This window comes from Erinaceus europaeus, chromosome 15 (assembly GCF_950295315.1).
Source record: "Erinaceus europaeus chromosome 15, mEriEur2.1, whole genome shotgun sequence".
Classification (NCBI taxonomy): Eukaryota; Metazoa; Chordata; class Mammalia; order Eulipotyphla; family Erinaceidae; genus Erinaceus; species Erinaceus europaeus.
In genome coordinates, this window is record NC_080176.1 from 67988882 (window position 1) to 68003365 (window position 14484).

General features: G+C 41.5%; 1 protein-coding gene across 1 annotated transcript in view; it reads left to right on the plus strand.

Moving 5' to 3' along the window:
• Positions 1-14484, plus strand: part of DCC (DCC netrin 1 receptor) — a 1300159-nt gene that overhangs the window by 837901 nt on the left and 447774 nt on the right. The gene's annotated exons all lie outside the window — the stretch shown is intronic.

A 14484-nucleotide genomic window follows, 5' to 3' on the forward strand; every position in this document is an offset into this window, starting at 1 on the left:
TGGTTTTATGTCTATGAAAAATTATCTCACTTGATCACTAAGGGAAATGAGCTAGTCAAAAAAAAAAAAAGTAAGGAAACTCTCTTAGACTTTATGAAAAACTATAGTGGCTTCAAGGAGGGGGAGTGGACACACAAGAACGTTGCTGGTGTGGACATATGAATGAAAGCATCCAGTAGTTGTCTCTTGAATGCCAGTCATTTGGTAACACATATAAAGATTCAGAATAAGAGTCCTTAAACAAACAAAAAAGTGAAGGGTAAATCTCTTTGATTTTACCTCTTGTCCCCTCCCCTACATTACTATTTTTTCTTTCTTTTTTTAAAGCCAGGGTTACAGGAGCTAGCACAATTATATAAAAGACTTTCATGCCTGAGGCTCCAAGATCAATTGTTTAATCCAAGGTATAATCATAAACCTGAGCTTGAAAGTACTCTGGTTAAAAGAGAAAAACATAAGTGAGAGAGAGAGAGACAGAGAGAAAGACAGAGAGAGAGAGAGAGAGAGAGAGAGAGAGAGAGAGGAGACTGAAGAAATGATATGAGAAAGAATTTTGAAAAGAAAAAAAAAGACAAACAGAATCTGAGGATGAATTCAAGGCCTGTGCACACTGGGGCAGTAGAGAAGTCACAGCGTTGTCCCACCAACCATGGAGCTCCTCTGGCACCATCCTTGACATTTCCTTATGCTAGAGCTAAAACTTGAGCTTTCACACATGGTAAAGCAAATGCTCTCCTTACTAAGCTGTTTCCTAGCCACCCCCTGAGGTTGTTATAGTTCTTGAATATATAACATTCAGGCAAGATGTTCTGTGTCACAAGAAAAATAGTAATGATCTCCAGTATGTCAATGAGACTTTAAAAAGTTACTGAAAAGTGAATGAAAAATAATATGCAATATTTAAAAATGAATTATAACTCAAATAAGAAGAAACATGACAAAAAAATCTGCATGCTAAAGGAAAATGGTTGTTGGTCAAAAGGAAGAGGCAAATTAGAACTGGTAAGGATAAAACTCTCACAGTTCTTTGTACAATTTTGTAGCTACCTTATATTTTGGCTAAGATAAAGACTGCAGTTCACCATTATCTAGCAGAAGACTAGTTTTTACTGTACTTAAAAGGAAAAGTATGTCTTTTTGCTGTTTGTGCTCTTTTTGGCAACATGACCACAAAGTGCTAAGAAAACACTGACAGATAATGTCGTATTTAATTTTAGTGTCATCTACTTACTTATGTATTTTAAAATATTTTTAAAATTTTATTACCTTTATTTATTTATTGGATAGAGTTAGCCAGAAATCAAAAGGGTAGGGAGTGATAATAAGAGAGGACAGAGAGACACCTGCAACTCTGCCTCACCACTCGCAAAGCTTTCCCCCTGCAGGTGGGGCCCAGGGGCTTGAACCTGGGTCCTTGCACACTGTAACATGTGTGCTCAATCAGGTATGCCACCACTGGGCCTCAATGTTAGTGTCTTTTTTTTAAGTAATGAAATATCTCAGGAAGAATTCAAAGTGAGTAGAAATCTAATTAGTGATATGATAGTAAGGAAAATATAGTTTGTAGTATTTGTCAGGTTTGTGGTGTGAATATTTTCACCATAGCTAATTTCAATGTACCCAATGAAGGTTTTAGAATCCTGATACATAAAATAGTTAAGCATAATTAGCTCTCCTCTGCAGGTACAAACTCGCTCCAGTCCACTGCAGAAGATATTAAACATTTGGGTTCCACCCAGTGAAATGTGGGTAGCCATAGTACCTCACACTTCAGTCTTTCTCTTTCCAGCCCAATTCTCACATTGTCTTCTGATCACTCTTTCTTTCTTAGATAGATGGCTCTGATGACAACATTATGAAAGTCAAAGATGCATTACCCCAATATGTATCTTTTTCATTTAGACTGTCAAATGCAATTTAGTTTGTTATTGATAGCAACAGTGTATCGTTGCTTGAGAAGACATGTGGCAGCGGTATGAAGAGCAGAGAAGTGTCAAACTCTGAAGTGTCATTGCAGGTGTAGTGCAGCTGTTTATTATGAACTTGCTCCCATTACAAGCTTGTCACTTTAGCATTTCTATTTTGAAACAACAGCAATGATTCCAGAATCCTCCATTCACTTATGGGGATTCCGGTCTCATAAATTATGACTCTGAAAGTCACTCAAAGGTCAAAATCTTTCTGTGGCACTTCACTTTCTTTATTGGGTCTGGCTCAAGTCCTGTGGCTTTCTTCATGTATCATAGAAGAAAGTTCTGCCTGCACCATAGAGGGAACAATCTACTATTAGTCCTTGTTGTTGTTGTGACCAGGTGTCACGCTGCACTGCAGAGAAGAGAGAGAAAGGAGGTCTGGAACAAGTGGGGTACACAAATCTTTATTATAGGATGGGGGGGTGGCTCAGGCCACGTGGAGTCAGCCGACAATGGCTGTCCCCACTACCTCACCACGCAGAGAGAGAGAGAGAGCACAACCCGAAGGAGCCCAGTGAGAGAGCGAGGGGGGAGTGAGGGGGTTTTTATTGGGCAATAACCAGGGGTGACATGTGGGGGCAGGATTGGTTGAAGGGGGCACTGCGGGGTGTAGTAAAACCTGGTGGCAGAGACTGCATCAGAATAATTCCTTAGTATCATCTCCTCCTTTCCCTTTATATCTAAATGGACACAGTAAGGAAAAATGGAATGGAGCAGGCTTTAATGTTTTTAAGGAATGCCCTGCTCAGGTGGTAAGATGTAGGACTTTCTGTGGAGCAGGGAAGGCTTAAATGGCTGCCAACCTTGTGAGATTTATGTGTCCCCCTGTGCTCGACCCGTCTTTAGAGAGAGAGACTTACCTGGAGGGACTCATCTCATAGGTTTAAGCTCAGCCTGCTCAACCATCTCTTCACAATATCTCTACATCTTTTTCTGTCTTTCTATCTAGTCATAGCATAAGATGGTTCAAAGTCTGTAAAAGACTATCGTGGAGCAGAAACCTTTTGGGCATAAACCTAAATGATATAGGGACAAGTAGGGGAGTAGTAAAAGCCAGTGTGGTGTGAAGAGAAGGGTTGGTGTGTAAAGGAACGTTCCCTGCTTGGGGGGGGAGGGGCAAGGGTACATAATGAGGGGGAGGTGGGAGGGCATGATCCACCAAACAGAGGGGCTATTTGGCATTGTATAGTCCTCAAGGCAACAGTCTTTAAAGTCTATGAACTACTCAGGATCAGTCTATGAAAAACCAGCAGCGTGAAGGGAAATAAGCTGCTTTAAAATTGTGTAAAATGTCTATAGGGTATGCCAGCAAGTCTGATACAAGTCTCAGTCCAAAGTAGATGGCTAGGGGAAGAATTGGCAGGGGATGAGACGCTGCATGAGGGAGGTCAGCTGCTGGAATTCTGCTTTTCTGTAGATAGCCAGCTGGAACTGCCAACACATGACAGGCAAATCAGAAGCAGGAATGGCAAGTAGGCATTAAGAAAGTTCTGTCCTTGAAGCCTGTGTATCTGGTTCTTCAGATCGCGTTGAGTGACATCTAGGGTTTCGGGGGGTGTGTCATTGTAGTCGTGCCGTCTAGTGGGTAACGTCAGGGTGCGCAGGGGTTCAGATGGTTTTTCCAGGATTCCTGTGAAAGAAACACAAACAATCTGCTTCTCGTGGTTAATTTGAACTTGTAACAAGTTAGAGGTTTATTATAGTTGATACCTCGATGATTGTAATTGGTTTAAATATCTTTATGATTTTATTTAAAGGTCATCTAATGTGACCTCCTGTAGCAGTCTCTACAGCAGGATCTTGAGACCAATTTTAGTTCAAATATGTATTTTAAACAGACTCAAATTGCTTAGAGAGTTAACGCATTTTTGTGACAATGATTTTAACGTTTACAGTGCCAGATTGATGCCAGATCTGTTGTGGATTAATTTCCACAAGATAGTTTACAGGGCACTTTTGGGGGCCCTCCAAAGGTGTCCTGTATATAAAATTTATATATTTTAGTTTTGGGAATGTATAGTCAACGTTAAACATTTAGACTTTTACCTTAAATAGTTAGTTACCTCAGAAAATTAATTTTTACCTTGTCTGGTAATAATGTAGCTGTAGGGTGACACTTTTGACCATTAAGTTAGTGTTACCAAACTTGAGACATGCCCATAAACATTTAGTTATAACACACTGGAGGAAAAAGAATTTTTTTTATAAAACATATCATTTTAAAAACAAATTTATATCTGTCATTAGTCACACAGTTTAAGACTAAACACTTACATATATACCAAAAGTATATATAAAAATCAAAAGAAGGAGAAAAACAAAAATTTTGGAATGTTTCTGGACATCTCCAGAAAATTTGGCTGTGTCCAGCATTTTTATATAAAGCCAATTACCTTTTAGAGTACTCCAAGCAGATGGGTCATGCAAAAAAATTTTTTGTCATTCAACACACTCACTCACAAAACACAACTACCAGTTATAACATAAGACATTCAGGGAAAGGGTAGGAGAGAGGTCTCTGTGAGCCAGATTTTGTAGGTTCTGCCATGTCGTATTACGGGTCCTGGGATGTATCCTGCATCTGGTCCTCTTGTAGTATTTCTTGTTCTTCAGGGATAACAGCGCCATCCTGCGGGTATTGTCGGACATGGCGGGCAGGAACCCATACAGGTTTAGAGAAATTTTGAGGGAAAATGCATGCAAAACCCCTTCCCATGGTCAATAGGGGGTCAGACCCTTTCCAAATTTTATCAAGTGGGTCTCTCCATTTGACCTTAATGGATGGGAGGGTAGATGGCGTTTGCCAGTGAAGAATGATAGGAGGTAGGTCCGAATTATTGTAAATATTAAAGAGATTTAATGTATAAGGCTTTTGCTAGCTGGATATTGGGGGGATATGTTCCTCCTTTAACTTTATTTAATTGAGCTTTAAGGGTTTGATGGGCCCTCTCGACAATGCCTTGTCCCTGTGGATTATAGGGAATGTCTGTGGTATGAGTAATGTTCCAGAGGGAACAAAAATCTTTAAATTGTTTGCTGGTCAACTTCAGTCCATGGTCAGTTTTCAGTTGAAGAGGTTGAGCCTGATGCTCAACCTGACGCTGTTGACTGGCTACGGAAGATGGGCAAACGCTAGAAGAAGAAGTTGAAGAGGTAAGCCCATCACAGCAAAACAGGAGAGCATATGGCTTACAAGATTTTTAGCGCTTTCTCCTGTCTGAGCTGTAGCCCACATAAATTTAGAAAAGGTATCAATTGAGACAAACACATATTTTTGTTTGCCAAAGTTTGGTATGTGGGTGACATCAATTTACCAAATAGCATTAGCTTTTAAACCTCAGGGGTTAACCCCAAGGGTGTCTTTATGAGACTTGCACAAGAAGAGCACGTAGCGAGAATATGTTTTAACTGTGGTAAAGGAACATCAGGAAATTGAGCTTGAAGGCCTTTAAGATTAACATGGGTTAGAGAATGAAAATTAGCAGGATCAGAGACAGAGACTGGGAAAGTTCCTGTGGAGGCAAGGCAGTCAACTGCAGCATTCCCTTTGGACAGGGAACCAGGAAGAGGGCAGTGGGAATGAAGGTGTTGAATATACAATGGCTGGGTTCGAGAACAGAGCATAGAGGCGATTTGAATCAAGAGAGGGGAAAGTGGGTTGTCATCAATTTTCACATAAGAACAAGCAAGCCATGGGAGTAAGTTAACAGTATACACAGTCAGAAAAAACGTTGAAGGATTCTGGTACAGCTTTTAATGCAAGGAAAACAGCATAAAGTTCTTTGTACTGAGGGGAATTCTCAGGAAGCTCAGTAAAGAGAGGTTTAGGAGATTGCTTGTCTGGGTAATATATAAAGGCAGCAGCTCCCCTTTTTCTGCCATCAGTAAAGATTGTAGGAGCAGATTGTAGGGAATGGGATCACGAGAGAAAAGTTTAGGTGCTAGTAGAGGCAGAAGAGGTAAAGAAGCTATCAATTTATTAGAAGGAAAATGGTTATCTATTTGTCCTGGAAACCCCACAAAGCTTATGGCAAAGCAGGAATGATGGCGTATAAGCCACTCTGTATCTGTGAGAGAAAAGGGCAGAATAATTAAATCCGGTTCTTTCCCTAGGACCTGCACAGATCTATTTCTCCCTTGGCGAACCATGAATGCTAACGCGTCTATCTCAGTGAGGAGTCGTGGAGCTCCTCCTACTGGCATGTGAAGCCACTCGAGAACCCCATGGTCTTGCCACAATGCCCCTACTACTGTAGGGGTGGAGTTGAAGATTAGAAGGTTTCCCGGAGAGGAGGGGGAGAATCGAACAAGGTGCATGTCCTGGAGGGCCTGGTTAACCCTTTCCAGTGCCAAGGAGGCCTTGGGAGTTAACTTACGTTTTGAGAAGGGCTGTTTGTTTCCTTTCAACAGGTCAAACAGTGGTTGAAGGCAGCTTGTAGGCAGATAGAGATACTGCCTAAGTCAATTTAAATTTCCTAGAAAAATTTGTAAGGAAGCAAGAGTAAGGTTAGAAGGAAAGGTGACATTAGGTTTTAAGGGACGAATTTGCGTTAGAGAAATCTCTGAACCTAAGAAAGATATTGGAGGAATTAGCTGTATCTTCTCAGGAGCTACATTAAGGCCGCTTTTCTTTAATGCAGGAATGAGAAAATCACGTAAGGCATAGAGATCTGTATCTGATTTTCCTCACATTAAAATATCATCTGTATAATGAAAAACTTTAAGGCCCTTATGAATATATGGGACAAGGGCAGATTTAACAGCCTCCTGACAAATTGTAGGACTGTTGGCCATACCCTGGGGTAGCACCACGCATTCAAATCTATCAGCAGGGCTGGCGTTATTAATAGACGGAACGGAGAAGGCAAAACGTTTACAATCTTGTGGATGCAAGGGAATAGAGAAAAAACAATCTTGTATATTAATAGCTATGATTGGAATTCCTGTGGGAATTGCAGAACCAAGAATCAAACCCCTTTGGGGGGAGCCCCAGACCTGCATGGTTTTATTTACTGCACAGAGATCTTGAAGGAGGCGCCATTTTCCCGAGCGCTCCGAGAATGACGAATGTGTCCCAAGGACAACTGCTCTTGGACGAGCTCTTTTAAAATTTCTAGTTTATCCCTAGGTAAAGGCCACTGTTCCACCCAGACAGGCTCATTAGAAAGCCAGCTTAAGCGGGGTGTTTGGCTACGAACAGTGGCATTTAGTATTGGGGTTGCTGATTAGATCTGGTCTCTCGGTAGTGAGTGTTACACTCTGCAGAGGCATCTGTGGATATCCTAACATCAAGACATTCCAAAAGATCCCTGCCAGTAGGTTGGTGCTGATATCAGCTACCAAATGGCGGAAGTGTCCGGTAGAGCATTCCGGGTCTTCCCACATGAGCAAATCTCATGTGCGAAATGATGGGGTCATCCCTCCTACTCCATGTAGACTGGGTCCAGGGAGAAGTTCCCAATCTTAGGCAACCTCTTCTTGCCTTAAAATTGTCTTTTCTGCCCCTGTGTCAATCAAAAATTTAAAAGGAATATTGCCAATCTTTACTGTCGTAGAAGGGTGACAGCGTTCTAAAACAGGAGTGGTCCACAAAATCTCAGGCCCCGAATTTGTACCATTCAGGGGCGTGCCATCTTTATGAAATTTGGACCAACAATCTCTCTTCCAGTGAAACGACATCTGGGACACACCGTAGGTGGCTTCTGGCTCCCTAACTGAAAGCGGGGTTGCCCTGACTGGAGGCGGGGTTGCCCTGACTGGAGGCAGGGTTGCCCTGACTGGAGGCGTGGTCGCAGCTTATCAGGACATTGGTTACGCCAATGTCCTTGGTGACCGCACTGAAAGCAGGCCCCATTTTGATTACGTGGGGTAACTGCATAAACCTGTGTCGTAGCGGATGCCCCATAATTGCCTGATGTAAATTCCTGTGTCACTAAAATCCAATTATCTGGGTGTAGGTGTTTAATATTAAGGCATGCCTGATGGCATTGTGGTATCATGCCATCCCAGACAATAGAGCGCAGGAGTAGTGAGCAGATGTCAGGATTATAAACCTTTCTCTCTAAGCTTGTCTTCACCCTTGAGATGAAACTCGCTAATGATTCATCAGTGCCTTGGCAAAGAGAGTTAATGGGATCTGACGAATCTACATTGAGTGGGGTCACCCTTTCCCATGCTTGTGTTGCGCAGATATGTACCTGTTCAAAATAACCAGTTGGAAACCTGGTTTCTGCTTGCTGCGCTCCAGATTCAAACGCTCCTGCTCCAAACAAAGCATCAAAATTCCATTCTACCTGTTTTTTTACTATTTTCCTGCAATTGTCTAGAGCATTCATCATGGAAACATGCTGTCCACTGTAGGTAGAGGGCGTCTGGGAGTGCAGCACAAGCCAGGTCTTTCCAGTCCTGGGGGGTGTTAAGATGCTGGTAAAAACCTCTTAAAATGGACTTAGTCTATGGCGCATGAAACCCGTTATCTCTGACCGCTTGTCTGAGTTCTCCGGGCCCTTTAGAGGTGTATGGCTGCCATGACTGAGGGTTTTGTTTAGAGGGGGCCACGTTTACTGGGAGGTGTGGATTTGGTTCGATGGCATGGGGGAGGGAGCTACAGAAGTGGAAGGTGCTGTGGAAATTGCTGTAGTGGCCGCAGGGGAAACTGAATGCGTATCTATGGTGACAGAGCTCTCAGGGTGGACTGCATATGGTTTAAGGTCCTTAAATGCTGAAAAAATATCCTTTAAGTCTCGTATCTCAGCCACAAGGCCTCTTAATGATGACGTATCAGCAGGGGAAGGGTTTAGGGAAGCAGGAACCAGAACTTCGGGGTCAACAGAAGGCGGGTTTAAAGAAACGGAAACCAGAACTACAGGGTCAACAGAAGGCGGCTTTAGATAAACGGAAACTGGAACTACGGGGTCAACAGAAGGCGGCTTTAGAGAAACGGAAACCGGAACTGGGCCGGGAGGATTAGCTGGGGGCGGGGTCAAAGGAGGAGCCTCTGAACACGTGTGCATGTCGGTGGGAACGGGAACGGAAGCTTTGGATCTAGCTGCTGATCACTTAGGGCGTCTAAGTCTTAAGCACATATGCTTTAACTCTTGTATCTCAGCCTCAAGGTCGCATATACTCAAGGCAGACCACGTGGTACATATCTTGTAAGTCGTGATTATAGCTATGAGAACCCACGGTGTAGCAAAAATTAAAGCATCTCTGAGAGTGTGAATCTGTCCCAGGAGGAAGGAGATAATGTCTGGTACATCTCCTCATAAAACAAAAAAATTCCCATGGTGGAGGGAAACACGGGGCCACAGAGGTGGGCGGATACCACTTACCTGTGTCTGGGCGGCTTTTAGGGACCTCAGGCCGGGCCACCCAGCAGGGCGTGGGTGCGGAACACTATGGGTGCCAGATGTTGTTGTGGCCAGGTGTCAGGCTGCACCGCAGAGAAGAGAGAGAGAGGAGGTCTGGAACAAGTGGGGTACACAAATCTTTATTATAGGATGGGGGCGTGGCTCAGGCCACGTGGAGTCAGCCGACAATGGCCATCCCCACTACCTCACCACGCAGAGAGAGAGAGAACACGACCCGAAGGAGCCCAACGAGAGAGCGAGGGGGGGAGTGAGGGGGCTTTTATTGGGCAATAACCAGGGGTGACGTGTGGGGGCAGGATTGGTTGAAGGGGGCACTGCGGGGTGTGGTAAAACCTGGGGGCAGAGACTGCATCAGAATAATTCCTCAGCATCAAGTCCTGAGGCAATTGGACATTTATCCAGAACCATGTGAATCAGAATAATCCTGCAGAGTGAGAATCTAGTTAGAGCTAATTTTGCCGAAAGTCAAATAAGGTACAGTACTCATATTACTCACTTCATCTAGATGCTTATATATCCATATGACATTTACCTTTTTCTTGCTCTCTGCATTGGTTATTGTTACCTTATCTACCCTCAAGTCTAACAGAATTTGTGCTACAACATTAGCTTCCCCACTGGACTTGTTGTGGTCCAGGAATCCTTTGACCCAACTAGGACCTTGCAGCCACTTGAAAAACCAAACCATCTGCACTAGTATAATTGAACTGAATGAGAGTATTGTAAATTCACAATATACAGACATTGTTTTTGTTATTGCCCTCTCCTTTGCTTAGTTTTCTTTCCCCCTTTCCTTCTGTTTTTTTTTTTCTTTAAGTTTCTTTTTGTTTTATTTATTTATTTACTTGTACCACCGAGGCTTCATTTCCAAACCAGCTTTTTCAAATGAAAAGACAGATAGAAAAGGTAAAGAGTTCATGGCACTAAAGCTTCCCTCACTATAGTGAAGGCTAGGCTTGAGCCTGGGTCATGTGCATGGCAAAGCAAATGCACTGTTCTATGTGAGCCATCTTGCCATCCATAGTTAATTTCCTTTCTACAGGATTCAGCAAAAAATCCATAAAGTTGGGCTGAGTCCTGTAGGTAATGAACTCAATTCCAAGTTATTTTATTGGAAGGGAAAATATTCCTACACCTTCTATTGAAGTATTATTCCTCCTCTAAGATTCTCTTTTTAAGAATCCAGCACTAAAGTCAATAAAACCACAACTCGCTTTTCATAAGTCACATGGATTTTATAAAGATCACAGAAAAGGGGAGAGAAAGAAAATAATTTTTAATACAGATATAACTTCGTCTTTTTTTTCCCCTTCTCATTCAGCACAATGGAGAGAAGGGCATGTATGTTTGGGAGCCACTGCCCTAAGAGTCTTGTCTACAGATCTCCCCAACTCATTAAACAAGAAACTATTCATTCAAGAAAGTTTAGCTAAGGGAGTCAGGCGGTAGCGCAGCGTGTTAAGCGCAGGTGGCGCTAAGCACAAGGACCAGCGGTTGGATCCCGGTTCGAGCCCCCGGCTCCCCATCTGCAGAGGAGTCACTTCACAGGCGGTGAAGCAGGTCTGCAGGTGTCTGTCTTTCTTTCCCCCTCTCTGTCTTCCCCTCCTCTCTCCATTTCTCTCTGTCCTATCCAACAACAATGACATCAATAATAACTACAACAATAAAACAAGGGCAACAAAAGGAATAAATAAATAAAATAAAATAATTTAAAAAAAAAAGAAAGTTTAGCTAAATGTGAGAGCAGGAGCTAGGCATGCACTGGTAATTCCCACAGTGAAGAAAGAGTAAGGGAAGGTCAAAGAAAAATAAAATGTTGAGTTAGATACTAGAATCAGAAGCAAATGTGAGTTGTGATGAAAAGAATGATTGAGAGGAGAGGCCATGACTATGGTCAGAGAGAAAAAGACCATATTTTAATGGAATATGTTCTAGGTTAATGAAGTCCTACAGGGAGGACTTTGTGGTCTATATAAAATAATTTATTATCATACAGTCATACTCATATTTGTGCAAATGGATCAGTTGACAATGCACATCTCTTTAGTGTGTCTGAATTTTAAAGATGCATCAATAGTGAGTGATGTTTGCTACACTGCAGGTTTGGAAGAACAGCAGCATGTGTGTTGACGAGGCAAAGGTGTAGTAAATGTCTTTACAGATAGTCAATCCTAATAAGGCAGGACATCCCCTTAATTATAGTCCTTTAGTGGTGGCTTTTCTATTTAATTATAGTTTTTATATAATCTAAGCTTGATTTGACTGAATAATGATGAAGTAACATTTACATGTTGAATATATAGAAGGTTTTGAGCCCCGTATACTTATAAATTATATGCTCAGTCTGAATGTATAAGTTTTTGCAAATACTATACATGCTTTTCAAGTATGCCACATTTCTAACAGGAGCTTCACACTGTACTTAAGAAGGAGCAGAATTTTTATTTGTAGGTCATAGGTGGGTACTGGGATATACTCTTATCTTGAGTCACAATATATATTTGGATAACAGTCTGGTGTTCACTTAACCTGTCCATTGTCTATTAACTGAGTGCCCAGTGAATGCTTATCTCTTTGCTCAGAATTTGACTTGAGTCAGAGGAATGTAGATAAAAATGAATTATTTCTTTGACCTGTGTCAGGAAGTTATTTCCCAGTAGTAATATACCTTGTTCACACACATGTACACAGAAAACTCAAAAATAAGGCATATTGAGCTCTGTTTTTGATTCTTAGTAGAGGTGGGACTTGTAAAAGAAGTAAGAGAGACTCTCCATCAGCATAAATATTGGCATTTGTAAATATCAGTTTCTTTTTTTCCTGTTTGTTTTATTTTGTTTTCGTTACTTCTTCATGTCAGAGTTTCAACTGTTGTCACCCTGAGTTTCTCCTGAGCACTCTTACAAAGTTTTTTTTTTAATATTTATTTATTTATTGGACAGAGAGCTAGAAATTAGAAGGGAAGGGGGTGGTAGAAGGGAGAGAGATAGAGAGACACCTGCAGCACTGCTTCACCACTTGCAAAGCTTTCCCCCTGCAAATGGGGATTGGGGGCTTGAACCCTGGTCCTTTTTCATTGCAACATGTGCGCTCAACCAGGTGCACCACCACCTGGACCCAGTACAAGTTTTTAGTGGTTGCCTGGATGAATATCATTTCTAACATGGAACATACAACCAGAGAGGCTTACACCTCCATTTCTCAGCATATTGACATAAGCAAAGCAAAAGCTCTGTTGTCCTCTGAGTTATTAGGGTTGAATTTCAACCTAATGTAATAGACAGGGGGAATAAGCCAAGTAAGGGAAAATAGATTCCTTCCTTCCACATGTGGGATGACCTGGCAAACTTGAATTCATGAGTGTAGATAGAGAAGGAAGTAAAATAAGAAATTAAGAAATCAAGATTCCATACAAATAAATTTTCACCAGACTTTGTAGATTAAGGATTATAGGTCAAATTAAAAAAAAAATCACACTTAAGTGAGCTGGGTCTTGGTGTACTCAGTTGAGAATACATATTTACTGCATGCAAGGATTTGGGTTCAAATCCTGGCTCCCCATCTATTGCTGGGAGGCTTCACTAGTAGTGAAGCAGAGCTGCAGATGTCTCTTGTTCACTTTCCAATTTAATATTTTTTAAACATCATCATTATTTTTATACATTTATTTGTTATTGTATAGAGACAGAAATTGAGAGAGGAGGGACTGATAGAAAGGGAAAGAGACAGAGAGACACCTGCAGCCCAGGTCAATCTCATGAAACTTTTCCTTGTAGGTGGGGATCAAGGGCTAGAACCTGAGTCCTTGTGGACTATATAGTGTGTGCACTTAACCAGATGCACCACTGCCTGGCCCCTCCTCTCTCTAAATCTATCTATCTTTCTCCTCTCAATTTCCCTAGTCTATCAATTAAAGAATAGTAACAAAATTGAACAAAAAGGAAACAATGGTCACTAGGAGTACTAGATTCATCATGCAGGTCCCAAGCCCCAACAATAACCCTAGTGGCAATTAAAATAAAAAAATCATGGTTGATTTGTAAAGTCAAATCAATGGCATATGACATCTTTCTTTTTTACATTCCTCATTCTAAATCTTCATTAAATTGTCGTGTTGTAGAGATCAGTTTTTTTGGTTTTTTTTTTTTTTATTGTTTCTAGTCTTAACCAATTCTTCCAAATGTGATGCAGTTGTTGTTAGGACTACTGCCTCTTAGGAGAAAGAACAGCTTTCAGGTGGGTAATGTTTATGCTTCTTTTTTCCCAGATGTTCCTAAGTCACTTGCATTTCTTTGTGACTCTTTAGTTTGTGTAATTGAAGAAGGAAAATAGACTTCAGCATTTCAAAGATGGCTGAATGGAATAACAGACTTTCCTTCCCTAAGGGAACATCTGAAGCATATTAACTTGCTCACTCTTTACAAGCCATATTGGTACATTCTTTCTCTATTTGACTAATTGGTTATGACAAGTGTCACCCCAGGTCTGAAGCTCAGACTGACTTGACACTGAGATAGCAGTAGAGCATGTGCTGAAATATAAAAGCTATGCATGGACATTTGTCCTATTGATTTCTCCAGTACATGATGCTACTTAAGTATTGAAGGCAATTCATTACATACATCAAAACAACCATTTTCAATTGATTTTTTCCCCACAAACATGATCAGTGATTGTTCAATTTGAGCAAAACAGAAATATAAGCATCTATGTTTGTCAGATGTATGTATATGACGTGGAAATTTCATACAGGGTGAGTCATATGCCCATAAAGAGTCAGTTCCTATATATATGAGCATGGGTATGTGTGTGAACAGAGGAATAAGAGGAATGACACACATCATTGCCATGTTGTAGTCATTAAACTACATGGGATCTTGAAGATAATGAGTGGTTGCCATTGGCATTTTGGGGAATAGTGACCTCACACAAGAGTTATTTTACAGCTGTGGTCTTTTTTTTTTCCACTCAGATAAAGAGAGTGAAGAGACAAAGCAGATCTGAACTATGCTCCATTGCCATAGCACCTCCATTATAGTTCTGGGACTCGAACCTCGGTCGCAATTAAGGTCATGTAAGATTGCCAGAACTAGAAACAGCAGGAAGAGAAAACTGCAAAAAGGCATAAGGAAACAGTTGGG